The sequence below is a fragment of the Narcine bancroftii genome, chromosome 4, assembly GCF_036971445.1.
Source record: "Narcine bancroftii isolate sNarBan1 chromosome 4, sNarBan1.hap1, whole genome shotgun sequence".
Taxonomy (NCBI): Eukaryota; Metazoa; Chordata; class Chondrichthyes; order Torpediniformes; family Narcinidae; genus Narcine; species Narcine bancroftii.
In genome coordinates, this window is record NC_091472.1 from 240290130 (window position 1) to 240313090 (window position 22961).

General features: G+C 41.8%; 1 long non-coding RNA gene across 1 annotated transcript in view; it reads left to right on the plus strand.

Annotated features, from left to right (window-relative positions):
- Nucleotides 1-12289, plus strand: part of LOC138760073 (uncharacterized) — a 37173-nt gene extending 24884 nt beyond the window's left edge. The window contains exons 3-5 of the long non-coding RNA XR_011355372.1: nucleotides 16-127; nucleotides 11440-11562; nucleotides 12152-12289. This is a non-coding gene — a long non-coding RNA (uncharacterized lncRNA). The remainder of the gene's footprint in view (nucleotides 1-15; nucleotides 128-11439; nucleotides 11563-12151) is intronic.
- Nucleotides 12290-22961: the final 10672 nt, after the last annotated feature.

Genomic DNA, 22961 nt, shown 5'->3' on the forward strand with positions numbered 1-22961 from the left:
TTTGCTGTCTTCCAGTCTGCCGGGACTTGCCCAGAAACCAAGGAATTTTGGTATATGACCACCAATGCATCAACTATAACTTCTGCCATTTTCTTCAGAACCCTTGGATGCATATCATCAGGACCAGGTAATTTGTCTGGCTTTAGTCCCATTAGTTTCTCCATCACTACTTCCTTTGTAACAACTATTTTATCAAGGCCATTATCAAGGATGAAAGGTCATTAGTTTATTTACAGTTATGCATCTGTGCAGTTGTAAACTGATAAAGTAGCCACAAATTCTTAAGATTTAGCATTTGTGAGTACAGTCACACATTTGACTTATGTTTAATCTTAAAATACAGGATTAGAGAATAAAACAATACACAAACGAGCAGGAGAAACTCAGCAGGTCATGCTGCATCCAGAAAGTATTATTCAACTCGTTTGTGCATTGCACTTGATCCCAGCATCTGTAGACTTTCTTGTTTAACTCCATTAGAGTATAAAATAAAATTATTTAAAAGGGAAAGAGCTGACATTATGGTTCAGCAATCTATTTAAAGATTTATGTATAGAAAAGTAGTGTGTGTCATACATTAACATTTTCCTTGAGCAATTCCCATGCAACTGGCTGAGAGAAACTTTGCTAAAAATAGCGAATATATTTGAACAACATAACACCAAACTATTGTTACTATTTAATAGTTTCACACCTAAGTGAGAAACTAGAAGCTCTTTAATAGTGTTGTTAAGAAGTAGTTGTACATTGGGATTCACAGGTAACACAAATGGAAGAAAATATGATCTTACTTGTATGTTTATTTTAACCTCTCGATAGTCATTTGTAGCCTCTAACATATCCAAGAAGTTCAGCAAGCTGAGTTGTTCTGATAAGGCAAATGAGTGTAGGAGACATTGTCACTCCTTCCCTATTAACATGACGATTTTGACCCAGTGCTATCGCGCTTCTTGTGGTGAATCTGTAATCTGCCTCGGCATATTATTGCAGGATGTAAGGTCGTATGATTTGGCCAGTTCCTCCAAATGAACATGAACAGCAGAGTCTGAGTGAAAAGACAAGATGCCGGTGGACTTTAGCTGCTCAGGCAGCATCAAGCAGAGGGACAGAGATAGTGAGCAATTCGGATCGAGGCCCAGCAATATGACCAAGGGTGTAGTGAGGAAATAGCAGTATGAAGAGGTGACGTGGGGGAAGCAACTGGCAACAGCATTTGAATGTTCATGCAATTAGAAAAAAATTAGATTGGCAAATGGCATGACAGGCACAGCAATAATATAAGGGATTGCCCAAAGCGACCAGAATTATAGGGTAGACCGTATCTGGAGCAAGCAAATACAATGATTACATTTGGCAAGTTAAATGTATACCGAGTTTAAGTTTATTTGTCACAAAAGAGTTTTACTGCAAGCAAACCAACCAGTTCTCTCTAACATAACATTCAGCTACATGGAGCACAATTTGCAGAGTAAAAATTACAATGAAAGAGAAGATTGATTAGTAGCAAACAAGGGCAGCATGAGAGCACAGATGTGGGGACCATTCAAAAAGCTGCTAGCTGCAGAGAAGAAACCTTTTGGTGTATGCTCTCAACTCTTCAGACTTCTCCCTGATGGGATGAGGGAGGAGAGTGTGTCAAGGATGTGAGGGGTCTTTCAGTCTGTTGGATATCTTTCCAAGGCATCAGGAGATGTAGATGGAGTCTATGGAGAGGAAGGAAGTTTTCATTGTGTTCTGAGCTGCATTTTCTACCTTCTGTAGCTTTGCTGTTCTTGAGCAGAACCTGTTGTGTTTTCAAACAGAAAAAAAATGGGCCGCACCGTCAGCGTAGCGGTTAGCGCAATGCCTTTCCAGCGTCAACAATCAGGACTGGGGTTTGAATCCCACGCAGTCTATAAGGAGTTTGTATCTTCTCCCTGTGCCTATGTGGGTTTTCCCCAGGGGCTCCGGTTTCCTTCCACCCTTCAAAAACATACCAGGGGTGTAGGTCAATCAGGTGTAATTGGGCTGCACGGGCTTGTGGTCCAAAGTGACCTGTTATCGTGCTGTTTTTCTGTCTGTATGTATGTCAATACCACACTGTCATGTATCCAGCAAGTCTGATCTTGATGGTGCACCTGTGGGGGTTGTTGAGGGACGGTGGAATAGGCTGAAATTCTTTAGTTTTCTAAGAAAGTAGAGGTATGTATACAGTTTCTTGATCGTTGCATCGATGTGCTTATCCCAGGTCAGGTCATTGGAAATATTTATTCCAAAGAACTTGAATCTATTTTTTTTAAATTTCAACAACATTAACGTGGACAGGGGTGTGAATAAAAAGGTTTAGAAAGATATGGAGCAGATGCAGGAAAATGAAACCAGCCCAGACATCCAAAATATCAGGAAGGGCAGGTTGGGCAGCAGTGCCTGTTCTGTGCTGTGTGACTCTATATGACTCTAATCTGCAGAGAAAGTCTTTGGTCCATCTCAGTGATGCTATTCGAGGTGCCTTCCTAAGATATTCCCATTCATCTGTGTTGTGACTATATCCCTCAAAACCATGTAAAGTCTAAATTTTTTTATTTATTTTAAAAAATACTAGTTTTCAGCCAAAAAAAAATTAACCATTGCTGGGAGATATTGCAATCCATACCACACTGGCTCACTTTGCAAATAGTTCCTCCCTGCATTTCACCATTTTAATCAGTGGGTGATCCCAAACGTGAATGTGCTGTCCCTTACTTGAGGTGAGGTGTTTAACATGAAGTACACCCCTTCTTTCACACACTCGTAAATGACACAAAGATGCCAGCATTAGAAATTTGCCAAGGTTTACGATGTCAAACCAAAACTCGACAAACTTCTGAGGAAGTAGATGCTCTGATGTGCTTTATTCATAATAACGTTAGTGTGTTGGGTCCAGGATAGATCCTCTGAGATAATAACTCCCAGGAATTTGAATTTGCTCACCCTCTCCATCTCTAATTCCTCAATGATCACTGGATCATACACCCCTGGTTTTCCCTTCCTAGATTCATAATCAGTTCCTTGGTTTCAGTGACTTTGATTGTGAGGATTTTGTTAATACACCATTCAGCCACGTTTTCAATCTCTCTCCTGTATGCTGACTCATTGCCCCTTTTTATACAACCCACTACCATGGATTCTTCAGCAAATTTGTAGATGGTGCTGTTGTACTGAGCCACACAGTCATGGGTGTAAAGCAAGTAGAGTAGGGAGCCCTGTGGTGCTCCGGAACAGATGGAGATTGTGGAGGAGATGTTCTTACTAATCCTCACTGATTGTGGTGTGGACGTGAGGAAATCCAGGTTCCAATTACACAATGGGGTATTGAGACCCTGGTCTTGGATTTTTCTGATTGGTTTTGAGAAGATGATGGTTTTAAATGTCAAACTGAAGTCAATAAAGAGAATCCTGATGTATGTGTCTTTACTGTCCAGGTGTTCCAGGCTTTGTGTGAGATGGCATCTGCCACAGATCTGTTGTTGGAGTAGGAGAATTGGAATGGATCCATGTTCCCTACCGCATAACCCTCCATTTGGTGGGCACAGTTAGCAGAGTGGTTAGAACAATGCTGTTATGGCGTCAGTGATCAGCGCTGGGGTTCAAATCCCTCATTGTCTATAAGGAGTTTGCACACTCTCTCTGTGTCTCTTTGAGTTTCCTCCGGGTACTCCAGTTTCCTCCCACCATTCAAAAAAGGTACCGGGGCTGTAGCTCAATTGGGTGTAATTGGGCAGCATGGGCTCGTGGGCCGAAAGGGCTTGTTACTGTGCTGTATGTCCAAATTAAATTTTAAAAATAAAAATTAAAATCTGTCTGGAGTTGCTGCAGATAACACAGAACAAACTGCTGGAGGAACTCAGTTGGGTCAGTCAGAATCTGTGGAGGCAAAGGGATAGTTGATGTTTTGGGTTGAAACCCTGCATCAGGACTAAGAGTGTATAACATGGGTAGCCAGAATAAGTGGGTGCAAGGGAAAGACTGGCAGGCAATCGAGTGGCAGAAAGTGAGGATGGGTATGAGAGGCAGATGGAGCCAGGTCAAAGATGGGTAGACTTTGAACATAGGCTGGCAAAATTAGGGAATCTTGATTGATGAGGCACAATGAGGACCTGGTCAATAAAAAAAAGAGGTATGTGTCAGATTGGCAACTGGGATCAAGTAAGTCCCTTGATGAGTACAAGGGATGCAGAGCATACCTAAGAAAGAAATTATAAAAGCAAAAACATGCCATGAGATATCCCTCCTAAATGAGATAAAGAAAATTCCTAAAAGATTCTAAAAGAATATGAAGAGTAAAAGGGTCACCAGGAAGAGAGTTGGTCCATTTGAGGATCAGTGCTGTGACTTATGTGTGGATCCATAAATATGGATGAGGTCTTAAATAATCATTAAGTCAAAGAGCCAAACAGCATGGTCCAAGCCCTTTGGCCTAACTTGTCCACTCAGATCAGGTTGCCTATGTCCGAAAATCCCATTTTTCTGTGTTCGGCCCATATCCCTTTGACCCTTCCTTCTCCATGTACATCTATCTCTGTGTTTTTTATATGTCATAATTGTACCACTCCTTTGCACTTTGCTTTGGCTTCAGGAAGCCTGTAGTAATTCCAGGATCAACGTCATGGGTGGGGCATTTGCAGGCCATGCCCCCCCAAGTGAGTTATTGTGCTGTCCCCACCCAATCATGAATGGCATGAAGGGTACACAAAACTGCCACATGAATGGTAGTATGTGCCCCCCACCCCCCGCCAAAGTTACCTTAATGCCCCTGATTAGATTTGTTCTGACACCAACTCTGAGTAATTCACTTTATGTACAGTGAACTCAGCATCTTGGTAGCGGCTGAGTAAAATTTAACAAATGCTATTTTAACACACTTGTTAACCCATTTTCAATTGTAGATAATATGAATAGAACAGAAATTATCTTAATATGAAATGCATTAACCATTATCAAAGTCAAAGTGAATTAAATCTTGTCTGAACAGGGATAATACTTCTGCTCCTGGGACTGGTGCCAAATGCAGGATCATCTCTGTGTCAGAACAAATGTGTTGCTATTATTGGAAAGGTCATTAGACAGGATACTCCAAAGATGCTAATTTTAAACTCAAGGATTTTGATTCCAAGTGCCATTGTATTTCACAAGATCAGAAAGAAATGTGTGAGCAGATGTAGGAAGCAGTGCTTGGAACAAGTTTGCAGACACAGTCGATTTAATGTTGGCCAGGAAGTGTTGGAATGGTTGTCCCCAGAGTAGCCAGGGATGAAGAGAGTTTCAGCAAAACATGGGTTAAATATAAGGCAGATATAGAGAGTGTTGTCTGAGTGGAAACAAACAATTTCTTATCATTCAGAAGATATGGAATTCAAAGGTCAGTGGGATATTGGAAGGACTCCAGCTCATGCAAAGTTAAACAAGAAAATCTGCAGATGCTGAGGTCCAATGCAATATACAAATATGCTGGAGAAACTCAGCAGGTCACTCAGCATCTACAAGAAGTAAAGTGTAAACAATATTTTGAGACTGAGCCCTTCGTCAAGTAGCTGATGAAGACCCCCCAAGCCTGAAACTTTAGTTACCCTTTACTTCCTCTGCATGCTGTGTCATCTGTTGAGTTTTTCCAGCACATTTGTGTTTCCCAGTTCATCCAAGGCCTGCTATCAGGCAAGCAATCTGCTGCAAACACCAACAGACCAGTCAGCATCTGTTTAGTGGGCAGAAAACAATGAATGAAGCACAGATGCTTTCTTTGATCTGGTAGAATGTGGCCATTTTAGTTTATAAACCAAAGACTACAGCCATGTAAAGTTGACTGAAAGATTTTGCCTGCATGATACGAAGTTTATGGTCTTCGTGACCTGCAGCAGTACACATTGTATAGGTCATATTTTTAATATTTCTTTACCACATGAAAGGAGGCTATTTTGCCCATCAAGTCCATGCTGGCTCCCAGAGTAGTCCCATTGATCCCTTTCCCCCTCATTTCCCTCTTTCACACATCGATTAACTCCCCCCAATCCTCCTATGAATCGCATAAACTAGCAACAATATTTTGGGACTGAGCTGCAGATCCTGGAATCTTGAGCAGTCAAAGAATTGTTGGAAGAGCTCAACAGGTCACATAGCTAATTTAACAATTGAAGAACCCAACAGGTCAGTCAATACCCCAGTTACAGTCAACATTTTGGGACTGGATGCTTTATCAAGACTTGAGGAAACAGGCTGACGTTATGTATATAAATTGGGGGAAATAGATGGGGAAAGGGTCCCAGAGTTGCAAGGACAGAAGGTGTAGGAGGTAGAGCAACAAGTAGAGAGAGAAACCAATAGAAAAGGGTTAGGGGGAGGGAAAACATTTTTTTTTAAGGTATAGGTGAAGAATATATGGAATCAGATGGTGGGGTGGGGGGGGGGGGGTGGGCAGTGGTAGGAGTTACCTAAAATTAGATAAATGTTCATACCATGAGATTTCTGATTTATTGTCAGAGAACATACATGACATTACATGTCACCCTGAAATTATTTTTTCTGCAGGTGAAGTAGAATTACACTTATTGGTGGTGCAAAACAAAACTACACAGCATATACATGTAAACAAATAAAGAACTGTAAACAGATAATGAATGTCAACAAAAATGACTGTGCAATACAGAGAGAATAAAAAGATGCTGACCTGGAGGAATATGATGTGTGGTTCCTCCAGTTTAACGTTTGTCCTCTCCTCGACCATGGAACAAACATGGGAAGTCTTCAAGGAGCTAGAGGAAACTCAAGTTTAGACCTACGCAGAGCATAGGTGTTTGGCAAAATGGTAAACCAATATGGTATGGTCTCAGTGATGGAGAGGAGGCAACACTAGTTACACCAAATGTAGTAGAACAGGTTAGATGATGTACATGTAAAGCTCTACCTCACCTGGAAGGTATGTTTCTGGCCATGGATAAAGGTGAGGGGGAGGGGTGTGGAGATGTAGAGACAAGTTTTACATTTCTCTGGTTACAATGGAAACTGCCAAAGTGATGAAAGATTTTGGATAAGGAAGAAAGAATGAATTTGGAGTCTCAGAAAGGCATATTCCTGTGAAAAGTGGATAGGGGTAGAGAGGGGATAATGTGGCTGGTAGTGCGATCATGCTGAACTTGGCAGAAATGTCGGAGAATTATGTCGGATGTGAAGGCGGTTGGGATGGAAAGTGAGGACCGGAAGAAATCTGTCTTACTTCTGGAGTGAGGTGGAGTGAGGGCAGAAGTAGAAATAGAGGAGATATGAGTGTGGCTTTTATCATGGCAGTAAGGGGGAATCCACATTTATTAAAGAAAGTAGACATTTCAGAAGTCCTAGAATAGAATGCCTCATTCAGGGACCAGATACGATGGAGCGGCGGGAATTGTGAGAAAGTGATGATGTCCTTACAAGGGACAAGAGGTCAATCCAGGCAGCTGTGAGAGTCAGTGGGTTTGTAATAGTCGTCTGTGGATAGTATGTGCCCTGAAATAGAGACAGGAGGTCATTGATTGGAAGTTGGCATTGAAGTAAATGATATGGTCAAGTTCTGCACAGGTACAGGAGGTAGCATCAAGCCAGTCGTCCACGAAACATAGGAAACTTTGGGAGAGGTTCCTGAGTACAATTGGAACAGGGACTCCCCAACATGTCAATTAACTGACCAACTTGTGGTGGTGGGAAATACAAACGGGATCACTGTTCCAGGTTGTTGTGCTGTTTTGTTGTGTATTTTTTTTAACCTTGATGCATATTTTATTACGCTTTGTTCTTCTGAACATTGCATACATTTTGTGCCAAGCACAACCTTGCTTTTTGTTTGTGCTTTTTTTAATATTGCACACATTTTACAAAATAGACTTGTTTTATGCTGGTTTTTTTGTTTTAAAAGCTGTATGCATCATTTGTAAATACATAGCCTTGCCTTTCTTTGTTTTTCTAAAACATTGCACAGTTTTTGCCAAGCACTGCCTTGGATTTTATTTGTAACTGGCATGTTTTTGATGTGCTATTGAGACTCCGGCTGTTGTTCCCACACCATTTCATAGGGTCAGCGCCAGGATGAGTGTAAGAGGGGATCTTTAGCATAACCGGGGTGGACACAGTGCAACACTCATAATCTCACTCAGTGGGGAAGAGGGGGGGGGCTACAGGTAGATGCTGGTGCCTACCTGCCAACGAACATTACAGACCTCTGGCGTAGCAGCTGAAAGCACTACACCAGTTAATCACTAGCATGCATCAAGCTAGACACCAGAGTGATGTTTGACGCACACAAGTGAGGCAGCTGGGGACGGGTGGAGAGTCGCTAGCATGTCTCAAGCTAGACGCTAGTGGCATGGGCAGGGGTGGGGGTGGAACTGACGGTGAGCAGTAGTCATGAGCATAGGGGGCACAGCAACTCACTTGGGGGTGTAATGCCTGCAGATGCCCCCCCTTGGCAACGACCCTGCCATTTCAACCTCCTCTCTGTCATGTGACTATCACTGCTGCTAATGAAGTCAACTACTAGTGTATCCTCCACAAATTGGAAGATTCGGTTGAAACGGAATCTGACAATGCAGTCGTGAGTCAGCAGTATGAACAGTAGCGGGCTGAGTACACAGCCCTGAGGTGTTCCAGTGCTCAGCTTTGATGGCGCTCGAGGTTTTGCTGTGGATTTTCCATCCAGAAACCAGTTCCAGAAAAGGGTGTTGAGTCCCAGAAAGGACAGTTTATCCACCAGTCTCTGAGGTATGATTATGATGAACGCCGAGCTGGTCGATAAATAACAGCCTGTCATACGAGGCATTGTTCTCTAGGTGGGTCAGGGCTGAATGGAGGGTCAAAGCTATTGGATCTTCTGTGGACCAGTTTGGACAGTGGACAAACTGAAACATGCCCAATGTCACTGGAAGGTGTAATTTGATGTGTTCCATTCCCAGCCACTCAAAGCGCCTCATGATTTTGGATGTCATTTCCACTGGGCTACGTTCAGTTTCATGGGCACCAAAATTACGGAGTTGCTTTGAATCCTGCAAGATCTAGGAGGGAGCACATAAACTGCACACATATTCATCAACTTAGATGTGAAATAATGAATATATATAATATGGCTGGAAATAATGATCCATTTCTGGAGTAGCTACAAAAGGAACCACAGTAATCTTCGTGCGTAGAGTAGTATGCAATAGATGAAAGAGGGGGAAAAAAGACGCAAATTTATATAGCCCATTTTACAACCCCAGAAAACGCCAAAGCCCAAAAGAGCCAATTAAGTATATTTTTTTTGGAATCTCAGCAATGCAGAAACTTGCTCATGGCAAGCACCACAAGCAATGTGATAATGACCAGATAATTCTTCATAATGATGCTCATTGAGAACAAATATTTTCCAAGACCCAAGGCTACTTTCCCTGCTACTCTTCAGAATTGTGTCATTAGATCTATCATGCCCACCCCCCCCCCCCTTATAAATCTTACACCTTTCAATGAGATCACCTCTCATTCTTCTAAACTCAGCAACATTTTCCTTCAATTTTTAATATGAGAAACTCCACACGCCAGTCTCAGGAATTAATGTTGTGGACATTCCCTCCACTCCCTCTCTCTGTAGTATTTCCAAATGTCTCACCAGGCCTCGATATACTAAGAGTGAGATGTATCTGCTCTAAAGACGGGCATGAGAAGACCATTGTTTAAGGAACCATGCACACTTATTCAAGGTTCAAAAAAAGCCTCATGCTGGTGGAAATGAGGTGACAGAATTACAAGGTAACCCCAATCCTGACTGCGAAAGCAATTCAAACTAGTTACATGAGCCTTTGTTCAAGTTCAAGTTTATATACATAAACAATCAAATGAAACAGCATTTCTTCAGACCATGGTGCACACACATGAACACACAATTTCTTCTTTGGCTTGGCTTCGCGGACAAAGATTTATGGAGGGGGTAAAAAGTCCACGTCAGCTGCTGGCTCGTTTGTGGCTGACAAGTCCGATGCGGGACAGGCAGACACGGTTGCAGCGGCTGCAGGGGAAAATTGGTTGGTTGGGGTTGGGTGTTGGGTTTTTCCTCCTTTGCCTTTTGTCAGTGAGGTGGGCTCTGCGGTCTTCTTCAAAGGAGGTTGCTGCCCGCCAAACTGTGAGGCGCCAAGATGCACGGTTTGAGGCGTTATCAGCCCACTGGCGGTGGTCAATGTGGCAGGCACCAAGAGATTTCTTTAGGCAGTCCTTGTACCTTTTCTTTGGTGCACCTCTGTCACGGTGGCCAGTGGAGAGCTCGCCATATAACACGATCTTGGGAAGGCGATGGTCCTCCATTCTGGAGACGTGACCCATCCAGCGCAGCTGGATCTTCAGCAGCGTGGACTCGATGCTGTCGACCTCTGCCATCTCGAGTACTTCGACGTTAGGGATGTAAGCGCTCCAATGGATGTTGAGGATGGAGCGGAGACAACGCTGGTGGAAACGTTCTAGGAGCCGTAGGTGGTGCCGGTAGAGGACCCATGATTCGGAGCCGAACAGGAGTGTGGGTATGACAACGGCTCTGTATACGCTTATCTTTGTGAGGTTTTTCAGTTGGTTGTTTTTCCAGACTCTTTTGGGTAGTCTTCCAAAGGCGCTATTTGCCTTGGCGAGTCTGTTGTCTATCTCATTGTCGATCCTTGCATCTGATGAAATGGTGCAGCCGAGATAGGTAAACTGGTTGACCGTTTTGAGTTTTGTGTGCCCGATGGAGATGTGGGGGGGCTGGTAATCATGGTGGGGAGCTGGCTGATGGAGGACCTCAGTTTTCTTCAGGCTGACTTCCAGGCCAAACATTTTGGCAGTTTCCACAAAGCAGGACGTCAAGCGCTGAAGAGCTGGCTCTGAATGGGCAACTAAAGCGGCATCGTCTGCAAAGAGTAGTTCACGGACAAGTTTCTCTTGTGTCTTGGTGTGAGCTTGCAGGCGCCTCAGATTGAAGAGACTGCCATCCGTGCGGTACCGGATGTAAACAGCGTCTTCATTGTTGGGGTCTTTCATGGCTTGGTTCAGCATCATGCTGAAGAAGATTGAAAAGAGGGTTGGTGCCAGAACACAGCCTTGCTTCACGCCATTGTTAATGGAGAACACACAATACACAACACATAATAATCACATACAGTATATGCATAAATATATAATTTAAAATAAATATTTTGGAATAATTTACTCAGAATATTTTTAATCACTCTCACAGCTTGCAAGAAGAAGCTATATCCCTGCAAGGTGATCCTTATTTTAATGCTCCAGTGCCTTCTTTTTAATAGTAGTGGGACAAAAATACTGTGTGCTGGATAGAAAGGGTTGTGAATAATTATTTGAGCCCCATTTAAACAACGCTCCCTGTGAATGTTTTCAATAGAGGAAAGAGAGACCCCAATTATCTTCTTGCGCATTTTAATAATTTTCTGATTTGATTTGCAGTACGATGCTTTGCGCTACCATGCCACACAATGCTGCAGCCAGACAGGACACTTTCAATTATGGCAACAATATCTGCAACTGTGGACGAAGCAGACTCTCCTACCATCATATGACAACTACAAGGTTTGTACACTTGGAGTGTTATGCAGTTTTGGGCACCCAGCCATAAGAAAAATATCAGGGTGCACTAAAGGTTCTCATGAAAATTGCCAGGACTGATGGGTTTGAATTATAAGGAGAGGCTGGATAGGCTGGAACTTTTCTCCCTGGAGTATAGGAGGATAATGGGGGGACCTCATTGTAGTTTATAAAATCATGAGGGACATCAATAATATAAATAGTCATAGGCTTTTTCCCAGGGATGGGAGTCTAAAATGAAAGGACATAGATTTAAAATGAGAAACATTTAAAGGGAAACTATGGGATTGCTTCTTCGTATAGATGGTGGTGGGTATAGGGAAATAGTACAGGAAGAGACAATTGTAACATTTAGAAGCCATTTAGATAGATACATGGATTGGAACGATGCAGAAGGATATTTCAATGCAGGCAAATGGGACTAGCTTAGGTAGCCAACTTAACCATCATGGACAAGTTGGGCTGAATGGCCCATTTTCATTCTGTAAATGGCAGATTGAGAAGTGGCTGCAATGAATATAGAAAGTCAAATTTACATTACGTATGTGCTGAAATACAATTGTTCTTTTGATAGTGGTGGCAATTGCAAGGACTTCACCTAACACCGGCTTTTGAAGACATGTATAAAACACATTTACTGGATGGATCAATTCAGACACGTCTCAGTAAAACACTGGAACTGTTTCATTGAAGATACCCTGTATTGTCTACAAGCCAAGAATTTATAAAGAAGGATGAAGGGTAAGCAGTGCAAAACAAGATTAATGAATCTTCTGGTCTAATGAATAAGAAGACAGTGTTTATTGGATTTATTTATTAGACTGATATAGAGAGATTCAGCCAGTAGGGACTGTAGAGCACAGCCTCCCATGGAATCATTCTGAGTATGGAACTGTTCTACAAGATCATTCTAGCTGGTCTATGTGTTCTAGTGTGAAAAGGAGTAGACACTTTCCTAGTATCAATCAATAGGCACACATAAGCTTTAGGGGACATGACCACCACAGAGTGCAGAAGAGTGGAATTGAGATGTATTTTTACCCAAGAGAGGTATATTTTTGGAACTTAAGGGTTTCCTGAAGAAGTGATTTACTTAATTGTTCCAGTTTGAACAATGTCTGAAGTGCAATGAAATAAAGCATTGGCTCATTTATCATGACCAGTCACGTTGAAATGGGGAAACAGAAAGGTCAGTTTGCACAATCAAGACAACACTCAAAAATCAGTGCAGGGAAGTCATTGATGTGAAACATCGTGCCTCTCTCCATACCTGAATCCCCAAGGCTAAAACTCAGGAGACTCAGAACATGACTGGGTCATAGTCAATCTTTTTTAGAACAAAAGTAGAGAAAAGGCGGTTGAGAATAATCATCAGTCATTATATTGTGCACAGTTTTGGTCATCCAGTTACAGAACAGATATCATTAAGGTGGAAAGGATGTAGAAAAGATTCACAAGAATGGTATTTTGACTGGTGGACTTGAATTATAAGGAGTAGCTGGATAGGCTGGGACTTATCTCCCTGGAGCACAGGAGCTTGAGAGGGGATCTTAGAGAGATTTATAATCTCATGGGAGACATAGAAAATTTGAAACTAGATGCCCTAGATTTAAGGTTGGGGGGGGGGGGGGGGAGATATAAAAGGACCTAAGAGACCAGTGGATTTTTAAAACAAGCTGCCAGAGGAAGTGGAAGAGGTGGGGACAGTCATACATTTCAAAGACATTCAAAAAGGTACATACATAGGAAAAGGTTAGATGGATGTGGGCTGAACATGGACAAATGGGTCTAGCTTGGACAGCATGAATATGTTGGGCCAAAGGGTCTGTTTCCATGCTGTAGAACTCTGTAACTGCACCACCAATGAAACAAGGTTCAATCTATATGACAGGGTTTGTGTATAGCAACTAGCTGGCAGGCCAGAGCTGAGAAGCTGGGGAATCAGGAAAGTAGCAGATGTATCTGGTTTCAAAACCTATTGAATAAAACTCATTGAGAAATTCAAAAGGCAGAGAACTTGCTCCAAGCATGTGGGTTTGGAAGAATCACAACAACTGAGAGATCAGGAATGTTCCTGAAATGAATGCCACAATTATTCAAAACCCAATGTATAATATTTTTATCAAATCTAGCTATAGCAGCACCAATGATCCAAAAACAGTGACTACTTTGATACCTGATAAATCCAGCTTCAACAAAAGTGACATTGAAACTACTGAAAAAAAACCCACAGTACACAAAGATGATGTGCCGTTACCTTTATAAAAGTTGTAAATTATTAAATTAGTTTATCTTTTTATATAAATAAGAGGATGCATTATATTATGTGAAACTGAGGGTGTAAATAATAGGAACTTGAGCCTCAGAATCAGAATCAGAATTTATTGTCATAAACATGTCACAAAATTCATTGCTTTGTGGAAGCTTCACAGTGCAAACATTTTTAAAAACTGCATTTCAAAATAATTAAATATAGTGCAAGAAAAAAGAAAAAGACAAAGTGAGGTTCATTGTTCATTCTGAAATCTGATGGCAGAGGAGAAGACAATATCCTTGGGCCACTGAGTGCTTGTCTTCAGGCTCTTGTGCCTTATTCCTGATGGTAATAGAGGGCATAGCTTGAGTGGTGAGGGTTCCTGAGCATAGAGGCTTTCATCAGACTCCTCCTCTTGTAGATGTCCTCGATGGAGTTCCATCTGGTGCCCATGATGTCGTAGGCTGAGTTAACAACTTTCTGGAGTTTTTTTCCTGTACTGAGCATTGGCACTTCCATACTAGACAATGATGCAACCAGACAGAACGCTCTCCACAGTACACCTGTAGACGTTTTCAAGAGTCTTTGATGACACACTGAATCTCATGAAACTCCTCACAAAGTAGTTGCTGGCGAGTCTTTTTCATGATTGCATCGATCTGAAGGCTCCAGGACAGATCCTCAAAGATGTTGACACCCAGGAATTTAAAGATCTTGACCATTTCTTACTCCTCAATGAAACTGGGTCATGTTCTCATGATTTCCTTCTGAAGTCTCCTTGGTTTGGCTAACATTGATTTTGCAACGTTGTTGTGACCCCACTCAACTTGCTGATCTATCTCCCTCCTGTACATTTCTACATTGCCACCTGTAATTCTTCCGACAACCGTGGTGTCATCAGCACATTTGTAGATAGCACTGGAATTGTGTCTGGCCACACAGTCATGGGTGTAGAATGAGTAAGGTAGTGGGCTAATACTGATCTTTGAGGTGCATCTGTGTTGAATGTCAATGAGGAGGAGATGTGTTTCCAATTCGAACTGACTATTGTCTACAGATGAGGAAATCAAAGATCCAGTTGCAGAGTGAGGTGTAGAAGCCCAGGGTTCAAAGCTTGTTGACCAAGACTGAGGGAATAATGATGTTGAAGGCTGAGCTGTAGTCAATGAAGAGTAGCTGGATGTATGAATGGTTGTTATCTAGGTGATCCAGAGCTGAATGAAAAGCCAGTAATGTTGTGTCTGCTGTGGAGCGATCGTGATGATAGGTGAATTGCAGTGGATCCAGATTAGGTATGCATTAATTCTGGTCAATACCAAATTCTCAAAGCATTTCATCACAGTGGATGTGAGTAACTACTGAGCAAAAGTCGTTTAGGCAGCTCACTCTGCTTTTCTTGGGCATCGGGATGATTGATGCCCTTTTGAAACAGGTGGGAACCTTCGACTGCAACAGTCAGAGATTGAAAATCTCCTTGAACACTCCAGCTAGTTGGTTAGCACCTTGCCAGGTACCCCATCAGGGCCTAACGGCTTGTGAGGTTTCACCCTCTTAAATGATGCTCTGATGTCAGCCTCTGAGACAGATATTCAACAGCATCTGTGTAAAGGGGCACCCTGTAAAGAGGTCTCGCTTAAATGACAAAGCACGTTATTTGAGGTGGTCTCACACGTACATCTGTAGACTTTGCAATTAATTCATTCAGAGTTCACAAGCCACTGCAAACAGATCAGTTCCTGGATGACAGTTTTGTTGGACAAGGAATGGTGTGACAAACAAGCCTTGTACTATCTTGAATTGGAAGAATGTAGGGAAATTTTAATAAGCAAACAACATCATCAAACATCAGTTTGTCTACACACAAATTTCTGCTGCACTGAGCAATGCAAAATGCACTAAATACCACATCAGGTTTTCTGGAACAACTATGGATTCATCTGTACTGATTACGGGTTCAAGGCATATAATTTCCAACAGCACTGGGCTGAAATAGTTCCTCAGCATTTCTTTTGTGTTGCAAAATGTTCAATCACTCCATTGGGGTTCTGGTCACTTTGCCGAAATCACAAAATGATCTCATCCTATTACAACTGACATAATTTAAGCTATGTATTCAAGTGCAGCCTTGCACTGGGAATTTTCACCCTCCCCTAACACTTTGATGTTCTTATTCATCCTAAAACTATTTCTGAATGAATGGAAAGGCTCCCTACATGCACAACAATATGGGATTGGACTGCTGTTTTGTACCATCTGTCACTGCAGTACTAAAAGCTTGTAATTTTATTCATATCAGCTTTTTCAGGCTCTAACATTCTTGCCTTGTTCAAATTCTCCACACTAGATTTGCTGTGATGAATTGTAGTTTTCCAGAATCTTCATACCAATGCAGTCATGAAGTCTCTTGATATCTGGAATTACTTTTTTATTTTTATTGGTAGAAAATCTTTGACATCCCAATTTTCCTGTCAGTGTTATGTCTGTCCTCACAAAAGATCCATGACTTCTAATGACAATACACTTGAGAACCTTGGAACTCATGCTATGTATTTATACAATAGGTTATCTCAGGGCATTTTCGAGTCTTCCTCTGGAGTTTTCAACACAAAGAATGATTAGTCACATGACACAATTATTAAAGGACAACAGGTTGCAAGAAACAATTATTGTTTATAACTTCTATTACATTTGTTGCCTTAATTTTAACCCTCAGACAATGTGGTGCTACCACTATGTGTATAGATGTGTTGTATGGGCTGGCCCGTCCCCTGAACCTGTGACTCCTTCCTCCTAGATATCCCCATAAAGGCTGTTACACCCAAACCTCTCCTTCAGTACTTGCCTTGGAACCGGGTCAGCAACATGCAAGCTGTGCTGACATTTTATGGTGATTAAAGCCTGTTAATCATAATTCTCTGTCTGATTGTGGTTTATTGGTTGTACAATTTAATCACCTTAATATTAGACCACGAACCAGGTAGTATAGGCGATAGATTAGACACTGACCCCAAGGATCCAGAGGCCTCGACTAAATTCGACCAGTGGGTGTTACTGCCTCAACACATTCATGAGGCGCAATGACGTGCAGAGCGAGGAAGACAAGTGGGAAGCGCCACCAGGTTTCCCAAGCGATAAGAGACTTTGCTACTTACTCTGAGGCGATGGAGTTCCTGCAGAAACAGTTCCGGGCCCTGATGAACGTCATATATGCATGATTCCTCCTGAGAAGCCAAATAAAAGCACCGGGTGAGTCAATCGATGAATACATGCGGGCACTGTGGCAGCTGGGGTGAGCGTGCAACTGCCGAGAAGCTACGGCTGCCCACCTTGAAGGCCTAATACAAAATGTGTGCGTGGCCAGGTTCAGCTCTGACTACATCAGACAGAGGCTACTAGAAAAAGTCAATCGGAGCCTACAGGAGGTAGTGGACCTGGCTAAATCGCTGGAGATTGCGCAGCGAAGCGCTGAAACATTCTCCTCAGATAATGTGGCCACCGTGTGGGGGACACAGATGCCACCATCTTGGGGTGTGGGGTCTCACATCACTACCGCCACTATTGAGTGCCAGAAGTGCTATTTCTGCAGACACGGGAAGCACCCCCGTTAGAGCTACCCAGCTCAAAGTGCCACATGCTCTGCTTGTGGGAAGAAAGGGCACTATGTGAAAGTGTGTAGGTCGAACCTTCCCCCAGCAGTTTCGCATGCAGACGACAGCCTTTGCCATCTTGGACCACCCACCTTCACCTCAGACATCATTTCCGGTGGTCGGAGAAGGATTGATGGGGTCTTGGGGACAACAAGCCAGGGTAGTATAACTTCCAGCGCCACTTACAGCTCCACTTCCGGTGACATGGGACAGCACTGCATGCGCTGCATGGGGCGGCTATCTTGGTGAGCGCCCCCAAACCAAAAGATCAGCGACTCGGACAACGACCATACATTCACCTCCATCATCCTCAATCAAGACAGCTGGCACCAACTGGCCAAAGCCATGATGAACGTCGAGGTAAATGGCATCCTACGAACTACTTATTCGACACTGGAAGCACCGAGAGCTTCATCCACCCAGGTACTGTACACAAGCAAATTTCAAAGATCACTTCTTTGCACTAAATGCAATTGTGAAAATTCTTTCATGTTTTTATATTTATTATCCGCTTTTCTGTCAAATGGAGCATTATGATAATTTATACTATTGTTATTTCATGACAGGTATTGTTATATTATGTATCTATGTAGCTGCAGAAAGTAACAATTTCAGTACATCTGTGTGTTGTACTTATTTACTGTATATGACAATAAATTCTCATATCAGATCGAAGTGTTGTCTTTCGTATTTTGTATTCCCTGTTTCAGATTTCAGATTTATTGTTACCACCCTAAGATTCTTTTTCCTGCAAGTCAGGCAAAATTACCAATTATTGGTAGTACAAAAGAAACTACACAAGTAAACAAATACAAAAAAAATTTAAAGAAAGGTTAAAAAAAATGTAATGCAGAGAGGTTAAAAAAAAAGCAAAATGCAAAAGTAAGAGTTCTCTAATGAGTTTGTTGTTGTCGAGTCTGAGGATGGAGGGGTAGCAGCTGTTCCTGAAACTGGTGGTGTGAGTCTTGTGGCACCTATAACTCTATCCTGATGGTAGCAGTGAAAACAGAGCATGTGCCGAGTGGTGTGTATCCTTCACTTTTCTCTGTAGATGTTCTCAATAGTGGAAAGGAGCTTGATGTGATGCCCTGGGCTGTGTCCACTACCTTTTGCAGTGCTTTACACTCAAGGGCATGGTTGTCCTCATACCAGACCAGTCAGCACACTTTCCACCACATATTTTTAGAAATTTCCCAGAGTTTCTGGTGTCATACTGAACTTCCGCAAACTCCTGAGGAAGTAGAGGCACTGATGTGCTTTCTTCGTGTTGTCATTTGTGTGTTTGGTCCAGGAAAGACCCTCTTCTGATCACCCAATGATCACTGGATCGTACACATCTGGTTTACCCTTCCTGAAGTTAACAATCAGCTTCTTGATTTTGGTGACATTGAGTGCGAGATTATTGTTGGTGCACCATTCAGCCAGTTTTCAATCTCCCTCCTGTATGCTGACTCATTGTTTCTTTTTATTCAACCCAGTACTGTGGTATTGTCAGCAAATTTGCAGATGGTTTTATTGCCTTGCTCCCTTTTGTTGAAACTGTATTTTTATTGAATGGTGAAACTGCAAAATACTCCACCCCTGAGGTCTAATGAAACTGTGATTTTAATTTGCTTGTTGTAGTGCACGTCGAAAGAATCAAAAGCTTGTTGATCCAAACCAAGGCTTTTATTAACTAGAAGAGTGGAGCGTATCACATGTAGGTCGACCAGTCCAGAATGATCTGGGTCTGGCTAGGAGCATCCCTTTAAGACCTGCCAATAGGCGTGGCTATGCTCTCAGCCAATCACCACCACCCTATACCACAATATATACGGATACACATTGGTGATAGAATCCATATTATCACACTTGTTTTTGTTGTTGAATGTTGACATGGGTTGGCTATGCAATATCTTAAATATGCAAACAGGTTTGCTTCTATTAAAATGATAAATTTTAGTATTTTCCTTCACATTAACATTACACAGCTATTGATTAGCCAGCATACAATTGCCTTGTTTCATTTAAATAAATAAACATAAAGATTCCAGGGTCTGACATTTGCTAATTGAAGTTCATGCAAATGATCACAAATTGCCATCCGCTGGGTCTGCACTGCAGTGCCAGTCAGGATATTATTTTACTTTTCTTAAATGGAAATTAGATGCAAATATAGGTGAATGGAAACTTCAGGATATCAGAAAACCCCATCCTCTGCAGTTCAACTCAAACAATGCAATCAGCTAGTTGAACCTTAACCTATTTTAAGTCCTATCACCTGAAGATTTACAAACTTAAAGACTTACCATTGTGGTGATCTTGAGGGCAAAATCAGAAACTTGAGGGATTGCGAAGGTCAGTCAGCATCCATGGGGAAAATGAATAATCAAAGGGGTTTGCATGCTTGACATTTGACACTGTGATCAATACATTTTTGGAAGTTAAATAGAATCAAATTCAAGGGTTTGGGTGACAAAGTAAATATAGTGACGAGTTAAACATGAAAGTCTGCAGACATTATGATTGAAGTAAAAACATTATGCTGGAGAACCTCAGCAGGTCAAACGGTCTACTTGATGTCGCAAAGATAAAGATACATAACCAACGTTTCAGGCTTAAGATCTTCAAGGCATGCACAAAATGTGGACAGGCAGCCATGCTGCCCAAATACACCAATTAACCTACAAACCCGGCACATTTTTGACAGGTGAAGGAAGCCAGAGCACCCAGAGGAAACCCACGCAGACACTAAAGAGAACGTGCAAACTCCTTACAGACAGCACAGGATTCAAATCTGAGTTGCTGGCACTAACATGAGTGTAATAGCATTGCATTAATCACTTCACCCTTCATAATTAAATTCTGAATGTTATATTGCTATTTTATCATAAATAATGGTTCAACACATTCATCTGTAAATTTAAGTTGTGAAATGAAATTATAGATAATAACAAATTTAAAGTCACAGAACCAGAAGAGCTATTGCATAAATGACACCCTGTTGTGACTTTAGGGCAGAGTTGGATCCGTTCATAGTGCAGCCAAGTAGAAACAGGGTGAGTTTAATATTAGAACTAACAAGAGATATACTCAGAAATTGACTTCCACCCCCTCAACCGATTTTCACTCTTAATTGGGACTATAGTCATCTCCTTTTTAATGGCAGAGTAAGTCTTTCCTAAACAATTGTTGGAAGACATTGTTACTGTACTTTATATGGAAGGCATTCATTGGTGTGGATTATCTTGTCATCACTGTCTATGACCACCAGCAATGCTACTCAATGATTGTGTGAAGACAGCACGTTGGAATCTTTAAAAGTTCACGATTTGTCTTTTTGTCATTGGATATTTAACAGAGAAGATGGAATTTAGACATGAGAAGTAACAATTCTTCTGCTTTTTTTTTGACTGGTTCTTGTAGTGCTCAAGGGTCTCTTTGATGTAATAACAAAGTTAAGGAGGGTAAATAAGTGTAATTGAGCCAGCAGTTTTTTGCACATTGAAAATAAAAGTGTTTTGGTCTGTTTCCTGCAGCATTGTTCTATATCCTCCATTAAGAAAGACAAACACAACATTTGTAAAAGTCACCATATTCTGAGGTGCAAACCAAACCTAAGTTGACTTTTAAACTTACTTATTTTCTGGTTCACCTTACCTGTAATACATTATCATGGGCCACCAAGACACAACATCAAACACAAGGTTTCCATGGTCAAAGATGCCTTCCTTCTCACCATACACTCCCTCTGACCAGTTTTGCCTGTGCACATTTGCAAGACAACATTAAAGACTTGCTTTGCTGTTGGAGAAAAATAACTTGCATCTATAGATATGTGATTAATATAGTAAAACAGTCCAAGGCATTTTGCAGAAATATTAATGAATTGCAACCAAACTATATAACATAACAAGGCAGAGGACTTAAATCCTGGTCAAAGAATTAGGTTTTAAGAGTGAGAAGTGGTGCTTTAGGTTGGGAATTCCAGAGTTTGGGCCAAGACAGCTAAAAACACACCCATCATAATGCAGTGATTGAAGGTCATAAGGAGGGCAGCACTAGAAGAGCATCGATGTCTCAGAAGGGCTGGAGGAAGTAACTGAGGTGTGAGTGAGCAAGGCCATGGGACGATTGAAAAAAGGAATGAAAACTGAGGCATTACTTAAATAGGTCAGCAAGCACAGTGGGCAAATGTGATTTTGTTTTGCACATTTGTATGTAGACCAGACTGTTTTAGGTGTCCTCAAGTTTACAGAGCTCAGAAATGAGAAAGGCCAGCCAGGATTTGGAACAGTTGTTGTCTCGTAGTGACCCACAGCAGGGTATATTATCAGCAGAAAGGAAGTCATGGATCAGGTCAACTTCTCTTTCTGATTATTTTAAGAGGCAGGTGCTCCTTCTTTGTGTGTTGAAAGAAGTTGGTTGGGCAGAGTCCTCTCTTTGTGGATGAATGAAGAATGCCACAGGAGGATAGTATCAGCCAGGCAGAGGAAAAGATTCATTGATGTGCTCAAAGCCTCCTTGAAGACATGAACCTTACCTTTGTCTCCTGGCTACCTCAAAGTGGAGAAGGACTACTTGGGATGGTTTTGAGAATTTCAGGCCCATGCATCAGGAACCCTTCGAAACTACTCATTTCTCAGGAACCTCTTCTCCATCTCTGGAACACTGGCTTCATCAGCTATCTCTAAACCACAGAGGAGGAAGCTAAACAAGAAAGGCTTCAGATGCCGGTTTTGAGTGCAATACATGAACATGCTGGAGAGGAAGTTATTCTTCCTCGATCACCAAGGGATTGACTGAGAAGTTGAATAAGGTGGTGAAATGTAAAGAATGGTTTCTTCTCATTTATGATTTTCTGGTCAACTTTTATTAGTGATACAGTGGAACCCCATTATAACATGATGGTATGGGTCCAAAAAATCGGATTGCAAAAAAAGCGGGGTTGTGCTAAGTCAGGGTCACAAAAAAATAAAGAACACATGTACAATACCTGTATTTCCAATCAATTTTTTTTATTTCTTACAATCATCATTTTATTTCTTAAAAAGCAATCGAGTTTGTTGTCTGAACGCAGCAGGTCACTAACAGAGAGCGAAATCCAAACTGCTTTTGAGCTGGAGGATTTTTATGTGGTCCACATCCTGGGTCTCCAGCCCACGTAGGCTGGGTTCGAGGTACTCAATGGCTTCAGACACTTTCGGGGGTGGGGGGACTGACTTCATGTTGACATGGTGGAAACAGCAGAGTGAGCGAAATTTGTCAATCATGAGTGGTTTTAACTTGTGTGTTTCAGTCTTGTTAACACAAAACAACAATGTCATGCAATCTTTGCATTGTTTGAATCCTTCATGTCGATGGGCATCATCTTTGCTATACAGCATGTGGTCTGGTATCATCTTGTAACAGAAGCCTGTTTCATCACAGTTATACTCTTGTCTTCAACGTAGCCATCTTCTTCTAAGAGAGTTTTTAGTTTTGCCAGGTATTTGCTGGCGGCG